This window comes from Sciurus carolinensis, chromosome 9 (assembly GCF_902686445.1).
Source record: "Sciurus carolinensis chromosome 9, mSciCar1.2, whole genome shotgun sequence".
Lineage (NCBI taxonomy): Eukaryota > Metazoa > Chordata > Mammalia > Rodentia > Sciuridae > Sciurus > Sciurus carolinensis.
This window is the reverse complement of record NC_062221.1, coordinates 50343407-50362982: the sequence shown is the minus strand read 5'-3', so window position 1 is coordinate 50362982 and position 19576 is coordinate 50343407. Positions and strand designations below refer to the sequence as shown.

The 19576-nt window shown below is 39.9% G+C and overlaps 1 protein-coding gene across 14 annotated transcripts in view; it reads left to right on the top strand.

Annotated features, from left to right (window-relative positions):
* The window catches only part of Pex5l (peroxisomal biogenesis factor 5 like), a 215359-nt gene that overhangs the window by 67970 nt on the left and 127813 nt on the right, over window positions 1–19576 (top strand). The window contains exon 3 of one of the 14 annotated variants that reach the window (XM_047563859.1): window positions 12186–12273. The exons of the other annotated variants lie outside the window; for them this stretch is intronic. The gene's annotated coding sequence lies outside the window, so the exon portion shown is untranslated. The remainder of the gene's footprint in view (window positions 1–12185; window positions 12274–19576) is intronic. 14 annotated transcript variants of the gene reach the window in all.

Below are 19576 nucleotides of genomic sequence, written 5' to 3'. Positions count from 1 at the left end.
CAAGTTACTGATAATTTAGGGGGCAGGTCATAGGAATGCAAAATAGTCACTTTGTGTTTTCCTTGTTAATTCAGATTTTTTATTGTTCCTTTAATTTTTTGCATTTCAGTTTCACATACTGGTTCCCCTAAGCATCGCCTGACTCTAGAGAAATCACGAAGAGCAAACCCAATACATTCATTTCAGAATCCTGTGAGAGCTTACTGAAATCTGAAAGTATTAGGACAGAAAAATGCAAAGGGCCACTCTACACAGAACAGCACAGACCAGGCAGGAGAGTTAAAGTAGGGATCCACCGTCCTAGTTTCTAGTCTTGGCTCCGCTCCTTACCAAGCAGAAGACTTGGGAGTAAGCAATTTAAGTTTTCTGAGTTTCCGTTTCTTCATCTGTGCAAGGGAATAATACCATCTGGGTCGGACGTCTGTTGTGAGGCTCAAATGGGAATACTTCCTTGGAGGTAGCTCAGCCTTCTCTGGTCAGAGCCAGGAGAAGGAGCCAGGGCCACGGCTGTTTTGTCTGATACTCTCTCCACTCATGCTTCCCAAGTGATGAGCTGGAAATGGTGAGATCCTGACGTCTTCACTTTGGTTGTTTCCAGCAGTTTGCTCCTGAGCATTCTGCACACCTTCCAGGGGAGACTAGCAGATACTCAGGTCTGCTGTATTTTCAGTGATGTCAGCTCCTATGCCACACCATGTCCTCAGCATTGTGACCACAAGAGAGATGTGTGCTGGTCACTCTAGCACTGTGGGTAAGATCAGGACCTTTATGGTCAGAGATCTGAGAGAGAACTGGCTGTGGCCACATAGCAACTGTTTTATTTTGGGAAAATTAATGGGCCTCTCTGAGCCTCCAGCTGCTCTATCAGAAGATGAGGAAATAATACCTACTTCATAAAGTAGTTGGGAGAATTAAATAACTTCCTGAATATAAATGCTTAGCCAGGTGTGTGGCAGGTAATAAGTTCTTTATAAGCTGGGTAGTAGTGAAAACTGATAATACTATTCATGGATTTATTAGCTGTAGGATCCCCTTGGATTTTGGAGGACTGAGTTATAATGATTTTAAATGTTGCTGTATATTTTGTGGTCAGATATGCAAATATCTCCTCTGATTAGCCAGGTACAGAAATCCAAGTAGCAATTGGGAGTGAGGAGGACAGTGGATACTTGGCATGAGCTGCTTCCCTAAAGGGGGCAGCACCTACCAGCTCCAGCTGATTGCTACCTTGCTGGAAATGGACTCAGGGACACACTGCTCATGCTGACTTTTCAAGAAACACAACCTGCTTCTTTGGGTATTTACAATCAGTTTTTAAAAATTTAGATGGTGTATAACTGAAATAATATGTGCACTGCCCTTGGGGGTTCCAATGTATGATCTATTGTCAAAGGAAAGCAGGGTTCGGACATAGACCTGGGCAGATCTCTGCTCACCTCTTCTGTTTATCTCCTCTTTTACGCTTTCCAACGTGAAAACTAACCTAACCTAGTTGTCAATGTGATTAAAATAATGGACACTAAGGTATAATTGACAGGTAGCCTTAAGTCCTCCATGAAGTTCAAGTACCTTAAAAGGGAATCAGTTAATCTAAAATGTTAAAAAAAAAAAATCCATTTGAAAATGAGTAGAACAGATATTCAAGAGCAGGAGCTTTCAGGTGTGTCTTGCCACCTATACCAGCACTGTAGAGTAGCAAGCAAGTACCCACTTTCCTCTACCAACCCACCTTCCCCAATTTTCCAGACAGTAATGCAATTCATCAGGGCTCAGCTAAAAATTATCACCATGAGAGAGGTTATGAGTTACCACATCCAATTCAATAAATATCTGAAATACCATTATATATATATCCTTTATTTTAAGATATTAATGTCTGGCCTATGTTCTTACATGCAGGAAGGAAAAAAAAAAAAAAAAAAAACAACCCTGGGCTTTCAAGTTGAAAAATGCATAGGTATGAAGTCATTTTCAAATAGCCAGTGTTTTCCTTCTTTTTAATCTAATAGCAAAAAGTGGTACTTGCAGCATGTTTAGTCAGTGAGAAAATAAATGCATAATTGAAATGATGTGAACTGACATGCTGAGCGTAAAAATGGTGTGATATATAAAAGTAACAGACAGAGGCGATAGTTCTTAAAGTACTCAGCTATTTGGAATACAACTCGAAAGGAGACCCATTCAACCTCTCGTAGTGGAAGATGTGCGGTAGTCCTTTTAGTTTTTGTTAAGTAGGTTCATCTGATCAATATGAGAACTGTAGACTTCAGAGCTGGAAGGAATTTTAGAAGATAATCTAATCCAGTGTCTATAGGACCCACTCTCAGCCTCCCTAAATGAGGGAGGGACACCTCTATGGAGTGACTCAGGTTACATACAAGCTTTGTGTGATAAAAGGGAGCAGTCGCCAGGAGTTCCATTATATTTGGTTCTAGCTTGAGCAAAATAAGTCTCAGAGTAAGGAAGTAGCTTGACTGTGTTTACCAAGTTATTTCACATCATAGGCAATATCAGAACTCCCGTCTGTGGTCTCCAGTCGTAGGTTCATTCCTCTACCTGGTAACTGCCTTCCTAATTTTCAAAGCTTCATATCTCCTCTCTTCTAAAGTGTATTAATTAGTAAGCTGAGCAACCAAGTCAAAGCCAGAAAACTCACCTGAAAAAAGCGCGTATTTCAGGAGCACAGCTACGTGATAGATTATTATGAGAGGTTTTTATAAAATGTTTCCTAATTCTTCAAAAGAGGTTCTCACAAACCCTGTGAAACTTCTCAGAACACATGAGGGCACAGATACTAAAGATTTGCAAAGTGACTTTGAAGTCTCCTGGACTACCCACCCAGATCAGCAGTGTTTCATCCATGTTTACACAGATGGTTTTTCTACAGCTCATCTTGCAGGGCTTCCCCACCTGCTTCAGTTTGTCATCTCCCCTGAGTAGTTCACAGAGACCATGAATCAAGTCCCCAGGTGGGCATCTGGTCTCCCAGCCCATGCACTGGAAGTCAGGGCCAGTGCTCTAACAAACCCCGCAGGTGAACTCACTGACCACTGACTGGGTCAGTCTCCATTGTCAGGAGGGCTTTGAAAACCAGCTATGGCTGGAAATATTTTGTACTAAATGATTTATGTTCTAAGTTCAAAACCTGAAAAAAAAATGACAAAGGAACAGGCAAACTGAACTAGTTTTTTGTTTTGTTTTGTGGTTGTTAACACTTAAGCTTCAGGGAGAGTTTGGAGCATAAACTCCCCTTTCTCCTCTTCTGATTTAGGACCTAGATGCCCGTGCTTTACTCTGCCCTTGCCCTGACCTTGTATTTCTGTGGCTGTGCTTTCATTTCGCTCCCATCCAGACTTTACAGTCACGTCTTTTCTCCTATGTTCAGCACCACTCTCTGATCCTGCCTCTGGAATGTCTCTTGTTCTGACACTGCATGTACAAGGTTTGACAGAAGCACAGTTCTTGCAAACCTGCTTCTTTTAATGCTCCATTGCTTCCTTCCCTTTCTCCAAAACAACTCTATAATTCTGTCATTCCCATTTTTAATCACTAGTTTTGCACATGGTCTACCCCCATTTGGGGTGAGTACCACTTCCTTCCGATCTTGTGATCTAAGAAACACACACACAGATGACCAGTCAATACAATTGGTATTTATTCCTCATCAGAGTATTTTTTGGCCAAATGATCTCATTCTTGAAGTATATGAATAAGTGACTTATTAAAGAAATGGTGAGAGAATGTACCATCTCGGCTTTGTGCTAGATGTTCTGAATAGAAAAAAACATTCATTCATCCCTTTTTTTCTAATAAAATTATCTCATTTGTGTAATTAGTGAATAATTAATGAATTTTTGTTGTAGAGAAACACTAATCATAGAAGTCGTTTTCTTCCAGTCAAGGGTTGTCCAATTACCACTTCCCTACACTCCCAGCTCCTGTCCTTAAACTTCAAATGTAGTCTCAAAATTGACATGTTATTTTTTGAGAACGATGGGAGTAGTCCCAGAAGAAAAACAAGTGATGCTACATCAGTTGATGGATTTTGTTAATCAACTTGTTTAGCACAGGATAAAGGAAATCAAAGCTCACAGACAGGGTCAGAGATTCTTAAATTTTTTAAGATAAAGATCTAAAATCTTAGAATTTCTTATCTTTTTTTTTAAAAAGAAAGCAACTCATTTTTCCCTAAATGAATGATCGAGGTTACCCTTTTGTTCAAACCCCAAGGAACTTGATTTAAAGTCACACCCTTGGGGCCAGGACTTTCATGAACAACAGTAGTCTTGCCCTGTGGACCCCAGCACTGCTTGGCTTAGTAGTTGGTACCTAAGGTGTGGAGAGAACAGATGATTCCCACTGTCTGAAACTCTTCGTTGGGCCTCAGGCTGTGCCTGGCCACCCAACCTCTAACTCTCTCATCACCCTGTCCCATGCCACCTCCACACCAGGCTCCACTCCTGCTCAGGTGAGATGTTCTCTCTTCCCCTGTGCCTCAGCCCTTGCTCTACCTTCTGCCCATGTATGTATACAAGTATGTAATAAATCACAAATATTTTGATAGCACTGCTAGGAATAGAGAAGTTAGATTAGAGAGAAGGAGACCTCCTCATAGTCCTGATTGAGGGCCCTCGGAGAATCTGAATGGTATGAGAACGGAGAAGTAAAGAACAAGTCCCTCATGGTCTCTGTAAATAAGTAGACTTCTCAAGTCCTATCAATATGAGGAAAAATGAGCAGGAAAAAAGATAAACAAAAATAAGGCCAGGAGCCTGGGATTGTAGCTCAGTGCTAGAGCACTTGCCTAGCATGTGTGAGGCCCTAGGTTTGATTCTCAACACCACATATAAATAAATAAAATAAAGGTCCATCTTTCCTTAAAAGAAGTGGGAGCAAATAGAGAAACTAAAAAAGTTGATAATCTTTTATTTAGAGAAATTTGACATGCAAATTTTGCTATGTATATTCTAGGACAGGAAAATGTCTGTGGGGAATAATGTACAGCTACATTTAGTATATGAATACTCTTTGTAGTTCTGGAAAAACTTAGGTTTAACCCTGCCCTTTTCCCAAGATCCTTCTTGTGTGGCAAGCAAGGAAGAGTTGTGAAGATTCTGGAGGGCCAGGTCAGGGGATGCTGGTGACCTTGAACTTTCAGCTTTCAGGAAAGAGAATTGTTTTCTTTTAAAGGCTTCTAAAAGGAACTATCTGGAAAAAGTTGTTTTCTTTCATTTTCTCAGTTATGAGTAACTTAAAATAACTTCAGGAGGAACATAGTATGTTGATTTTTAAAAAAAGTAAAACTTTTCATGGAAATGATCTAACATATTTCACTCATTTATTGTACACGAACTTATTTACAACTTTATTTTTCTTTTATGTAAGTGTTTTCTAGGTGCTAGGACTCAGGGATGACTTAGCCAGTTGTGGCCATTTACAAGCCAGTAGAGTCCTAGGGCCCTGTTGTCCACAGAGAGTGCTGGTGCTGATGCTGATGCAGAGCTACAAGTGGGGGTTGAGGGGGGTGATTAGAACTCTAAGATGCACATTATAGCCTCCTTCCCTAGTCAGAGTCCTGCAAAAGTATTCCTAGTGCTCAGTATGTTCCTAGGAGGGGACTTGGCTTTGAGAACAATTTCCAAAGAGGCCCCCCCACCCCCCGCCAAAACTTTCTTTTATCATGCTTCCTTGACTTACCAAGGAGATTTGTTACAGTCTTGACTGTGCTAGGAAATAACACAACTTAGTAAAAGTTGAGAGAAAATTCCTGATTGCAAAGAAAAGTATGATAAAGAAAAGCATCAATAAATTGAGAGAGGTAAACTGGGAAAGATACTCTTCTTCCTTCCAAAGAACATATTGGGATGGCGGGAATTGGGCAGAGAAAATACATTGTTATATACACACACTTAAAAGCTAATCTGCAAAAAAGAGAAATTGTTCACTCCTCGGATAAATGTCCATCTCTGAGGCTATGGGACACTACACTATTCTCAATGGCCAGAACCAGGTGTCCAAACAGCCCTGTAAGGCAACCAGTAAGACCCTGAATGTATGGCCTTTGGTTTTTTCTGTTTTGAGTCCTCCAATCTGAGGTGCTACTCACAAGTTACTGTGAGTGACAGCCACTTCTGCACCCACCACGTTTGTAAATTTCCAAATGTGGCATAAAGTCAGAAAGTCCATCCCTGCAGCATTTGTTGAGCAGCTTTCTGTTATGGGAGTAGATTGCTGTGCTCTGAAAATGTCACTCCCCACTCCAACCTACCGGAGCTGACCTTTCTGCTCAAGCTGAAATCCCTAATGAACTGTTTGGTGGATCTGGTTTATCCCAGGATGTTGGCAGATCTCCCGTGGAAAAGTGGTCTGAGAACTGATATTCTGCTACCACTTAAACTTTGACCTGACTGTCCCTTGCAGTTCCTTGTGATTCCTTTTGTGATTCTCCTAAATTCGACTTCCAACCCTCTCCTCTGTGGTTTACCTGTTAGGGCTAGAGGACTGACATTCACCTCTGGGATCTCTTCTCACTAGTTATAGTATGCATAACTGTTCTCCAAGAATTTTGGACAAGAGATAACATATGACCCACAATCCCAAGGGCTCTTCAGTTTGTGTAGTCTCATTTTTGCATTATTACAAACATGATTTTAAGTTTTTGCCCAGTTGCAGTCAGTATCCATTCAGTTTTGTTATCACCTTCTTTATGTAAAATTATGTTGAGCTTATTTTCCAAATTGCTAATTTTTATAAATGTCATTTTGAGAGTCACTTTGTATTGATTTAAGGTGATCTTTAGGTATTTTTTCCCCCATGATTTTTCATTACTCATGCAGTGACCATTTAAATCTTTTCCTTTCAGGATGCAAGTTATCCAAATTAAAGACAAAAAAAAAAAAGAGTTGTACATTGGTATGATTAGACATATACTGATTTTCAATGAATTATGCATGAAGCTTATGAGAATTTGCACAGTGTGATCTTTTCATATCCCTGTTGTACCTTTAAGCACCACTGAAGATGGCCTCATGCATGTTGCATTGCTCCATAAAACTTCAGGTTTAAAATTTAAAACACATTCCATGTGGCAGTTATAAGCATCCTGCTTCCTGAGGCTGACCAGAGCCAAACCACAAACGTGGATTTGCATAAATTCAGTTCACATGAATTTTAAAGTTTGCTAAGATAGGAAACTGACTAAATATTGTTAGAGCCACAAATACCCTGGAAGATAATTTACTCAGGTAGCATATTCATTGAGGAGACAGATGTATAGATCTGATGAGCTATTCTCAAGCCAAAAAAATATGGAGTCTCTAAAAACCTGATATTGAAGTCTAAACAACTTATATGAAGTGGGTTCAACTTAAGGGGTTATAGAATTAGGCCATATGACTGCTTCATATTGAAAGGCAATGATAGAAATAATTTTGAATCTACTTTAGAATATATAATTCTATAAGCATTCTACATTTTAATTCTTTTCCAGGGGTTTCAAAATGCAAAATTCCTTTCTTTTTTTTTTTTTTTTTTTTTTTTTTTTTTTTTTTTCCTGTGGTGCCTGGGATTGAACCCAGGGTCTCTACCAACTGAGCTATCTCCCCAGCCTGCAAAACTCTTAAATTATATAGAACCAAGAGTACAAGATTAAAGTCCATGAAACAGATCTAAAAATACAAGTAAGGATGCTAGGTTTCAAGTTCCTGATTCTGCCAATGACTTTTTATTTGACCTTGAACTAACCTTTAACTTCCCTATCAGTAAAGTGATACTATTTTTCCTACTTCCATCTTATGAGAATTCTGGAAGAATTTCTAAAAGAAAATTATAAAAATAATCATTTGAGTCACTCAAGAAGATTACTTCCTGTGCATACATCCAAGATGGTATCATCTGTAGAGAAGCCACTGATGCCCTGGGGTTATGAATCACCTTCTTATGTTAAAGAGTATTTTTAAAATGAAATACCCTGTAGAAAAATGAACACATCCATAATGATTATTTTCACATCCATAGTCCTTGGGGAGGGGGCAAAATGTGGCTTGATTTTATTAATTTACAAGTGATGGAATCACATAGCATTTCTTTTTGAGTGATTGTTTAAAGTACTCATATTTATGTGTTTCAACTGCATCAAAAAGATTGCACCATAATAATACTTCTGAAGAAATAACACTGGCATTTTCTTCACTCCTGATCGTATTTCTTAAATGAATACCATTCTTTCCTGGAAAAGCAAAACTTTTGCTGAGGCTTCTCGACTTTATTTAGCATTCAAGAAATGACATATCCAAGTAAAAGCAATGTAACAGTATTTGTCCTCCAAGCCTACAAAAAGACCTCCCTGATACATTTTTTTAATGCCTGAGCCATCTTTATTATTTCTAAAAGAAAAGCATGCAGAATTCACAATGAGTCTTTAACGAAAAATCCTATAACATCTCTCAAAACACAAAGAAATCCAATTCAATTCAGCCAGGTACAAAGAAGTTTCTCTCACAGAGCCAGTTGACATTTAGAAGCACTCCGAGTCGTTCTAAGGAGAATCTGAATTCTATCAATAAGCTGTCTTCGGAACAATTATTTCAGGCTATGCTTATGCCAACACTTATTAACCACAAATGAGTTCTTACTATTCTCACCTATTTAGAAATCTGCTTCCATGACATCACAAGGGAGGCTTGAACTAGCTTGAACTAGCTTTCTCAGAACTTTCAGCCAATCAGGCAAGAGAAAGAATCCAGAAGCTCCAAAAGCACCCGGTTCTCAAGTTCATGGTGAGACCAGATTCTAGGACAAGTAGGAGGCAGGGACATTTAGGCAGGTATGTTTTGCAGAAGTCATATTAAACACATCCATGAACATTGTAGGTGAGATGTTGTGGAGTTGTGTAGATCAAACTCTAGACCCCAATTTTCTGATGCCATCATTTTTTGCTGGGAATGAGGAAGACGTGGACGTAAAAGGGAATTCACATTGTTGACCACCTACTGTGTGCCAGAAAACAAGCTGAGAGGTATTATCATTATGAGGTTGGTGATACCAATTTTTCAGAATGGGAGAAAAAAGTCTCAGAAGGCTTGATCATCTGAGAAGAGTCAGAGAACCAGTAAAACAAAAAAAATGGAACATCAAGTCTGACTGTCTCCAAAGTGCAGGCTCTCCCTCTGTAAACTGCCTTCCCACAAGCCATCACGAAAATTAAATTGCACTGCATGTTGTTTAACTTAAAGATTCAGTCAGTAGTTACCTCACAGAACCCATAGGAGTTTAAATTAAAAAGGTTCTTTGAGTTAAAAACAAAAAAGTCACAGAAAGCAAAGAGAAAGGTAAGACTGGGGTCAAAGCAAAGCCCTCACTGGGCAGCTTCTGCCACTTGCCAGCTCCCTCCTAGTGGCTCTTTGGAAGAAGCTGAGAACTGAATTATGGAATAGAACAGGCAGAGGCTTCCCTTGAAACACAGAAACAAATAAAAAGCGAAGAATGTATTGTCCTCTTCCCTAGTCTGTACACAAATATGTCTATATTTTACTCATAATTGGCCTAAAGATATATATTGTACTAGAAAAATAAGATGGCTTATGTCACCAGCTTCACTCCCATTCTAAGAAAGCCAAATCTCCTTTCTTCATGGAGGATTTTTGTTCCCACTAACAGTTAATTCCTGTCCTTGTAGAATTTAAATAGTAAAGGTACCCAGGCCTCTTTGGGACTTAGGAAGCAGTAGTTTCCAGTGGTCATGGAAAATCACCCCTCACATCCCCTCTGGGATTTGTAGAATTAACAGTACTGAGAGATGCAAGAATTAATTTTTCCAGAAGACTAGGTAAAGGAGGATACTTGAGCAAAATATTTCACCTGTGGGGATATTTTGAATACCTTGCTGACTTTTAGCTTCGCTACTCACCAAACATTTTCCCCCTGTCTGTATTCACATCAGCTGGTCATGACCCCCATCTTCACTTCCTTTATGACTTAGTTGCATCTTGGTCTCAGTCTCCAGCTCTGTTCATGGGAGGCTGTTTGCTCTCCCACTGTTTGCAGGACGGCTTTCCCAACACCACTCCACCATTTCCATCCTGAACCATGGGGAGTCCCCGTCCATGACCTAACAGTCTCTCCCCACTGAGAATGGGTCACTTAGGGACGGTCCTCACAGCACCATCAATGCCAACTTAAAGACACTTATAAATAGCACAGCTGTCTTTCTTCTCAAAACAATAAAATGGAATCATTTAATGTTAAATGGACCAAGAATTTTTATTAAACAACATAAACCTCCTTGGTTACACCTGCATACAGATGAATTGAATGGCATCAGCAGCAGAATCTTTGAGAATAACTTCACACGGTGATTTAAGTCATTTTGTTTTCTTGTCCCTCATTTCATCATCATCTTCATCATCATGTTCATCATCATTGTCTACCTTGAACACCCACCACGGACCTCATGGTATGCACATTGTGCCTGCTCTTGAAGGGTATATACTGACTGAGGAAATCAATACTTAAACAAAGTAGCTTCAATAAAACAGCATTTTATTTTCTTTCTCACTCAAAAGAAATCTGGTGTTTTGCCATGCAGGCCAGTACAGGAGCTCTCTGAAGCCATCAAGGGTGCGGGCTCTTTGAGCAATCTCCTCTGCTCTACTTTAGAAAAGGACCCAAATAGTTGCAGACTCCCCCCACATCCATCACCTCAGAATTTTAGGCAGCAAGAACAAAGACAGGTGGGGAGGGAAAGGTAAAGAAACACCTACCCTCCTTTGAAGTTCCACAGAGTCCTTTTGTTAAATTTTCATTGCCCAGAATTTAGTCAAATAGTAAAAACAAGATAATGGAAAGGGGTTGTTCCCGGGAAGTAATCGTTTATTCTGCAGCCTAAGAAGCATGTTGCTAAGGAAGAAAGATATTGGAGGAGAAAACTAGCACGCTCAGCCTTAATTGTCACTCTCAACCTCCCCAAAATAAATTTCTCCTCTAAAATCAATGACAAAGGAAAATAAGCATCTATCCCATATTTTCAGATTTTTCTTAACAATTAATCTTACAAAGTCACAAAGCTCAGTATTGTTTCATTAAGATGAGGGGCAGGAAGGACTGTTTTCAGGGAACAGGCAAAGCCTCTATTCTAACAGTCCTCAGCATTTAACTGAGAAAAGGAAAAAGTGTGTGTGTGTGTGTGTGTGTGTGTGTTCTAAATTAGAAAAGGCCAACATGGTTATGTCCTGTAGGATCTGTAGGTTCAGTGCGATCTGGTCCCCTTCACCACTGGGCACCACACGTAAGCCTGGAAAAAGGTCTGCTCCCAGCCCCCTTCTCAGGTTTCCCATTTCAGAAGGCTTGCTGGTGTGCTCTCAGCCCTTCCTCCTCCATTGATCCCTTAGCCAGGAGTCCCCCCCACACACAGTGGTTTCACTGGCTCTGACTCCTTGGGACAGACAGTGTCAGTGAGGAGCAGGTTATCATGATCTTCCTTTAGTTTATCAAATGTTTTTAACTAAATGGAAAGTGCCTCATCAGCTCAGTCCAGTTCCTGTAGTAGTCCTCATGGTGCTCACTGGGGGTGGCGTATACAGCAGTCCTTCAATCGATGCCATTAAATTTACAAAGATGGGAAAGGAATTTTTTTCGAAATAAGGCCGTGCTAGTTGTCCAACAGGTTGGACACCACAGGCCACTGCAGAAGGACTGAAGGCTGACCTGACACCAAGAAGCCAGCAATGCAATGCCAGTGTCACAGGCTTCAGGCAATGGGCTGTCTTTCAGTCACAGTCCATGGTGCCGGGAGATCAGGCCTTTAGAGCAGATGCTCTGCAAAGGCCGACGGTTCTGGGAAGGAGGCTGGTAAGTGGTAGGTGAGGTGTCAGGGTCTCGGCCAAGATGAGAACAGGGTTCCAGAGCAACTGAAGGTGAGCCCAGTAGTGCAGGCCAGACCAACACTGCCAGCCTTATAAGTAGAAACTGCATCTCATTCATTTTTATATTCCCAGCTCCTAGCACTCTCTGGCCCATAGATTTTAAATAAATGCAATCCATAATCACAAGATGATTTCAGACTCTACTTGCTTGTCAGTTCTGATTCCTCCCACCTTTGAGGATTCAGTGGGGCTCACTTTGCAGGAGGAAAGTAGCAGTTTCTTCATTTACACCTGGAAACAAAACGCATCCTCATCTCTGCCCAGCCACCCAGGGTCAACACGATGCCTCTGCGAAGAGCTCTACCAGATGCTTTATGGAAAAGGAGTACTTAATGGACTCTCAATTTAAAAGGTAGCAATTGCTTATTTTTTATTTTTTTTAAAAACAAGAAACAATTTCAAGTGCATACCTATTGTGAAATACTACATACGACTTATAATTGTCCTCACTTGAAAAAATGCTCACAACACATTAAGCAGAAAACCAAGGCAAGACAAAAGTTTAGAAAGATCCAACTGTGTTAAAAAAAATGCTCAGCAAAAGACTCTAAGGAAATATTAAACATATTAATAATGATGATCTCTGGATGCTAGAAAAAGGAATGATTTTAAACCGGTTTTTCTATTCTTTTAAGTTCTGTACCTCGCTATTCATTTGTTCTCCCAGAAACAAATCTTTTAAAAATAAAACATTGCAACATTGACCAGAAGTAAAAAAGAATGAGAAAGACCTGCGCAATTAAACTAGAAATCACACCACTTCAAACATCAGCTACAAATAGAGCCATGTGTTTCATCTAAATAGAAGAGACACAATGGAATTTTAACCAGGAAACTTAGTCATAGGATGTGCTTACTATTGATGTGGCCTTTAATTAAATATTCTTAAAATCTCTTTGCATGAATGTAGATACACTGATTGCTTGTGTTTAAAATCAACATCAGCAAAAAATGCTCTAAAAACTTCCTAGTTGCCAGTCTACGTAATTGTTTTAAAATGGCATTTTAACAATGAACATTAATAGCTGTAGAGGCTTCCGATTAATAAACAAGCCCAGTGCTTCCACAGAGAAAATCTGAAGTAGGCATTCTTTTTGTTTATCCAACAATTTGCTCTTTTAGTGGCCAAAGGGGATCAGGGATTAGGATGAAGTGAAGAAATAAACAATACATATACCCATTTCGAAATTGATGGTATCATTTATAATCTTACAGGATTGAACTGGTATTCCTGCAGGGAGGGAATTTTGCTGAGCTCTACTTCTCTGGCGACACACATCTACTTGTATTTCTTCTGTGCTGCGTTTCTGTGTGTCTGCTCATTCATCTTCTCTGGTCAGATGGCAACTCTGTCAGTACTCATTTCCAAATTCTAATTTTTCCTCTCATAATTTCTCACCTTGCTGACCACAGTCAAACAGGAAAAGGGGAACCAGGCTGTCGGTAGATACTTTATATAAAGACCAAACTTGAGTTTAAATCCTACAGGAAGACAATTTGCTAAATAAGATTGCATCGGGGTTCTACTCTGTTTTCCACTTTTTTGTGAAGTTTGACCAGTTAAGAAATTCAGGAAGTGCCTGCCGCAAATTCAAAGACCATAATATGAAAATGTGAACTGAGAACTCCAGGTTTCTTGTTCTGAACTATGAATCCATGAAATTTATTTATAATTATGAAAGTCAAGAATGTTGTTATTTATTCTTAGATGTTATTGTATTTAATAAAGAAGAAAAAGCATCAGGTCAATAATGATGCCCTAATAATAGATCTGGCCCCTGTTTTTACCATTATGTCCCCTTTAAAAATGACATTTAAAATATAGTTCTTTTTTAAAAAACTGGAAATTGCAAAGTAAGGAATACTATATACGTTATGTCTGTACTATTCTTTTATTATTTATGTTGGAGAGTCAAGTAGAATAAGCCTACATTGCAGGGTGCAGTGGCTCATGACTGTAATCCCAGCAGCTCAGCAGGCTGAGGCAGGAGGATCACAAGTTCAAAGCCAGCTTCAGCAACTTAGCGAGTCCCTAAGCAACTCAGCAAGACCCTGTCTCCAAATAAAATATTAAAAAGGTATGGGGTTGTGGCTCAGTGGTTATTCGTCCCTGGGTTCAATCCCTGCTACCAAAAAAAAAAAAAAAAAAGGGAGGAAGGAAGCCCACATTATTATGCTAACAGAAAAGATTTGGGTTTTAAATGTAACTGCCACTTCCTAACTATGATTATGGACAAGTTCTTTAACCTCTCTAAAATTCTTTGTTTGAAAAATGAACCAATTAATCATACCTGTCTCTACAGTTGATGTGGAGATTTGAAATAATATTTCCTTGACATATATAAAAGGTGTGCAATTAATGATAATTATAATTACTATTATACTATAAAATATAATAAGTATCCAACTATTGGCAATTTTCATCACCATCATCATCATGCTTTTGATCTTTTAAGTTTAAGAATCTGACTAAACTCTTTTGCAGTTTTTTTCAATGTTCAGGCATTTCTGTCTTGCTCCTAGTAGATAATATAGTCTGTGGCACTGAGACAGGCTATTTCCAGGTTCTCAGATGAGTACACTTGCTCAATACCTAAATAAGGGATTAGCTAAGGCTGCCCTGTTCATTAATGTATGAGAACTTCAATTCAATTAAAATTACCCAGCAAGGGGGGTCCAAGTCTCTTATACTAAAACTCCACGTGGTCAGACTGCTCAATACATACCCACTGTTGCTGACATTGGCCCACAGAGTTAATAATACTCATCAAATATGACTCATTGATTCTTCTCTTTTACCAATGCAAAAAATCCATGGGAAGCCTTCCTGGTATGCAGGTGTGTGCTGTACTGATGCAGGGGTCTCTGGCTCCTGGGTTCTTAGTCATGGATGCTCCCTGAAGACACTTCTTTGGTCTGAAGTTGGGCTCAGCTCTAACTCCCCTCACCCTGAGCTTCTGCCCTTTAAGTTATCATGGAAACACTGCTATTGACTCTCCTCAGAGTTAAAAGTCCATGTGTACTTTGTGTATTGGTTGTGTTATCTTCTCTCTTTATTCTTCTTATCCTCACTTCTATTCTAACTTCTCCAGAGATGACATCTCCATCTCTAACATTTTTCCAGTCTCCATGTTTGACCTGTAATAAACAAGAAATTTCAGTTGAGAGTAATCTGTCCAGTGAATTCAATTTGGTTAGTCCCTGATCAGCACCCTCCCTCAGTGCTGGTCTCTGATTTAATCTCAGAGTTACTGCCTCACACAGCTTAGTTCACTTACCCTGTATTATGCGGCCAGCTGAATCTGGATCAACATCAATCAAATAAATCAGATCTCAAAACACTTGCTCTTCCACTCACTATGGATCACAAAATCAGAGCCTTGGATGATCTGGGGGAAGGTGGAAGTGATGACATTGAGATTAAGTATGAAGCAAGAAGGAGACATACATTGGTAAACAGAGAATGAACACCTTTAGAACATTCAGATGCAAAAAGCCTTCAACACAGCAGGTCAGCATAACACATCTAGCTATACACTGAGTTCCATTAGCCTTTTTTTTTTTTTTTTCTTTTTTGAAAAATAATTGTCATACATCTTCACTCTGTAACCACATAGAAGCAGAAAATATACTGCGTGAACTTGAGTGGCATAAATAAGACTGATGGAAGGAATTAAAGGGAGGTGTATTTTTCATAGACTTTCTTAACAGAGCACCAAGCAGAGACACTGGCTGCCATGAAGCTGGTACTCCACATCGGAAGGACAAGGCATGGGGCTGAATAAACACCTGCAGCACTCCTAAGGAAAGGTTTCTTTCCATGGATGAACATTCAGTGGTGCTAAACATTTCTCCAGCCTCCAGTATGTGCCATGTGCTCAACTGGGCTGGGTGGGAGCTTCCAGATACAGAACTTCCATGGAGCCTGCAGTCTTGTGAAATAGCGAGGCACCGTGCTAAGGACTTCTTTAACCCTCATCAGAACCTTGAGAGGTTGGTGCTACTTGGCTAAAAGATGAAGACTACATTAAGAAAGTTGTTCAAGGGACCAATATATTAAATGACAGAGAAAGAAATTTAACCAGGAATTAAAATCTGTGCTCTTAATAGCTATTCCAAATATCCTCCCTGGGGGGGACACCAGCTCAGAAAGCTGAGTCATCACTCCAGAAATCTGTCCCAGGCCTGGTGACCTAGTGCTCAAGCTTTCAGCCACTTAGCACTGTACTAAATATGCCCAAATAAGAGCAAGCTGAGAATCCCCACTGTGCCAGCCGCTTCCTGGGTACTGGAGACGGGATAGGAGAACTGCAGTTAGACCATGGGAGAGCTGGTTGCAAAATGACGGCAACTTTTTATCCCATTGTATCCAAAGTGGACTGTGGAATGAGAGACCAACTGAGTGCAAGCATTCCACAACTTTTCTCATTCTGAATATGATTTGAAGATTAGCAATACAAGAAGATATCAAGAAATAAATGTATTGAAAGGCAGCCTTGCATTGTGAAGAGGACATAGTGGGAGAGCCCAGGAGATCTGAGTTCAAGTCCTGATTCTGCCACTTATTCGTTTTGTAATCTTGCACTTCACTGTATTTCAGTAAGTTTCTGTTTCTGTCTGTTTAGAATTGGGGCTTGCAGACTGTTATGAGGAAGCACCTCAGTGTATTGTAGGTATTTGATAAACATTTATGTTCCTTCTTTGACCAACAGTGGAAAACTGCTAAAAGGACCTCATGTGGGCATAAACTGAACTATTACAAGATTTGCAAGAATTGGATTGGTGTGCAAACTCAATAGCAGGAACATGTTACCAAGTGATTTTAAGGAGCACAATTAGTGTTATAAAAAAGTATTTATTGAACTGGAGAAAAAGGGGGTGGGAAGGAGAAACACATTTATTAAGTTCTTTGTATATACCATGTTAGACCTTCCCAGACATTTCATTTTTATCCCCATTTTCACAAATGATGAACTATTAAGACAAAAGAAAACTGACTGAGTCTCCACAACTGGATTCAAAATCAAGTTGTCAGACTGGCTGAACCTTTCTAATAAAGACCAGAGTGCCTCTTAACTCTCATTGAACAAAATTTTCTTCTTAGAAGGTTGAATTGAGTACAAACTTTCCATCTTTCATGGATCTCCAAAGTCAATAGTCTGCTATTATCTGAGTTCATAATTGTTCTTCCAACAGAAATGCCTGTGAATACATTTCTAAAATTTCTGAGTATGCTCTCTATTCCCTAAAATTTGGAATGCTTCCTGATGCAAATACACTGACATTTCAATGATGTGTTTTCTATTGAGAAAAGTAGTCTGTGCTTCATAAGTGATTCTAACTATAATTTCAGTGGAGTGAAGTTTATAAACTTTTACAGTCACTACAGTTTCTTTGGGAGGACCTAGAAGTCTGGCGAGTTTGTTGAGAGTTCCTTTGAAAGGGGAACCTCTTGCCCTAAATATTTGAATTACCCAGTTTTACTAGGGAAGATTTATTGGGTTCTACTTCCTTCTGCTTTGCCTAGGGAACTTGAACGGTTGAAATGGAAAGGAAAGGGAGATGGTGCACAACTGGTAGAATTAAGCATTGTGCTGAATGTTGTGACTGAGACATTCAAGAGACCTTTGTCTGACTTAAGCATCTAAGAATCCAAGCCTTGTTTTTGTCTCATATATAATGACAGCAGTGGGCCACAGATGTCACATGCTTAGCACTCACTGCCTACTCTGTCTTATTGTGATTCTCTACCACATGGTAGAGAAAGCATTGCTTACAGAATTAAGCTCCCAGAGAATTAGCTTCCAGTGAGTAGAAACTTGAGATTCCATATCTAAATGCTACAACAAAGCATGAGTTTCTGTTCTCCTAACAATAATTTGTGGCAGGGTAATTCACATTTAAATGCTCTGAATAAATGAATTAAAAGTCAGTTTCATCTTTGTTCATCAGATTCATTAGATGATTTCATTTTAGGAAATGAGGAAGTAGTGTGATTCATTTAATTGTATAACAAATGAACAATTCATCCATTTTTGCAAGACCTAAGTATTAGCTTGAGTATCTCTGTGCTAAGAGATGGAATGATTTGTTTCCCCAATGCCAAGGTCACCACTGGGCATACCATGAATGCTTGTTCAAGGCAAATGCTGATGACAGAGCTAACCCAATATAAAGAAACTTGTTTAAATGAGCAAAATTTATGTGCCATAAGTAGAAAATTAAGTATGGTTCTAAAAGTAAACACAGAAAAAATGATCAATTCTTGTATGGTACTTTAGCACGTGTTTGACAGATATAACATTACTTGTCTGTTAAGTGACCTTCGATGTCAGTGTTATTGCTATCCCCATTTTACAGATGAGAAATCTGAGGTTCAGAGGATATTAATACATTGCTCAAAGACACACAGCTCATAAATAGCTGAACTAGAATTGGAACCCAGACCTTCTGATGCCAAGTATTTGCTCTTTCCCCATCACATCAGTGTAGTTATCATGAAAAGACAGAACAGAGAGCAAAAGAGGTCACCTTGATTACTGTGTCCTTTGGGTGTTCTAGCTCAGCTTACCACACAAGTTCTCTCTATGTCTCATCAAGTGGCAGCTGCCCTCCTAGTGCTAGACCAGACTGGTAATAGGAAGTCTCATTGCACAGGTGAGCTTTGTCCCTGTCCATTGGCCTTGACGTGTGTGCTCTAGGGAGGACAGGGTCCTGGAAATCCATCCGTCTCATATGCCTGGGCACAGAAAGAATCTGAGTGCAACGTGAGGCAGGTGAGGGCCAATAGACTCAAAAAGAAGGACATTAGGTCCCTCAGAGTCGGTACCACAGCCTCACAAGTGCTGCGAGCTTTGAGCATGCGCAGAAGGAATAACGCAGGCTCCAGCCCGGGCCAGTCATGCTTTCCATTCCTGCCGTGTTCCATTCCTGCCGTGTGGTCATTGGTCTGGCAACCACTCCAGAGCAGCCAGGAGGTGTGCATCGGTTCAGAGAGGCACTCCTCAGGCTGCAGGTGCTCGAAAACAAAGGAAATAGCAGCCAAAAGGAGCCTGGGGGCTGGCGTGGATGAGGACCTTGTTTGGAGCAGACACAAGTCTGTCACGATTATTTTCAGTCAGGTGACCACTTTATAAGAGGCTCCAACTGACTAGTAGAAGTGTAAACATGCAGCAACATTTTTTTAAATCTCCAAGTGGTAAAAAGCAAGTGAACCTTGAATTCAGGCCCTCTTTCTCCTATCAACTCTCTGTTTGAAATAGCTGATTAATAGTCTTGTTCTTTTCAAAGGGAGAGACGTCCCTTTACTATAGAAGCTGTGAGCAATAGCCAAAAAATAGTTTAAAACAAAACCAAGTACCCAAGACCTGGTTAGAAACCTGGGCTTTGATCCTCTTCAGAATGAGGCTCAAATCCAGATCATGGTACTTATGAACTCTGACTTTTGAACTAACACCCTATTCAGTTACCTCTTCTGAAAATATGGGGAGGGCTACCAGCCTGGTGGAATCATTCTGAATATTCCATGAAGGGCTGCAGTGAGATACAAACATAATACAAGAACACACACAGGGGAATCTAGGCTGGACGCCGAGGGCTGGAGAAGAGAGCAACAGGGAGTTCTTGCTTACTGGATACAGAGTTCTGGGTCAGGA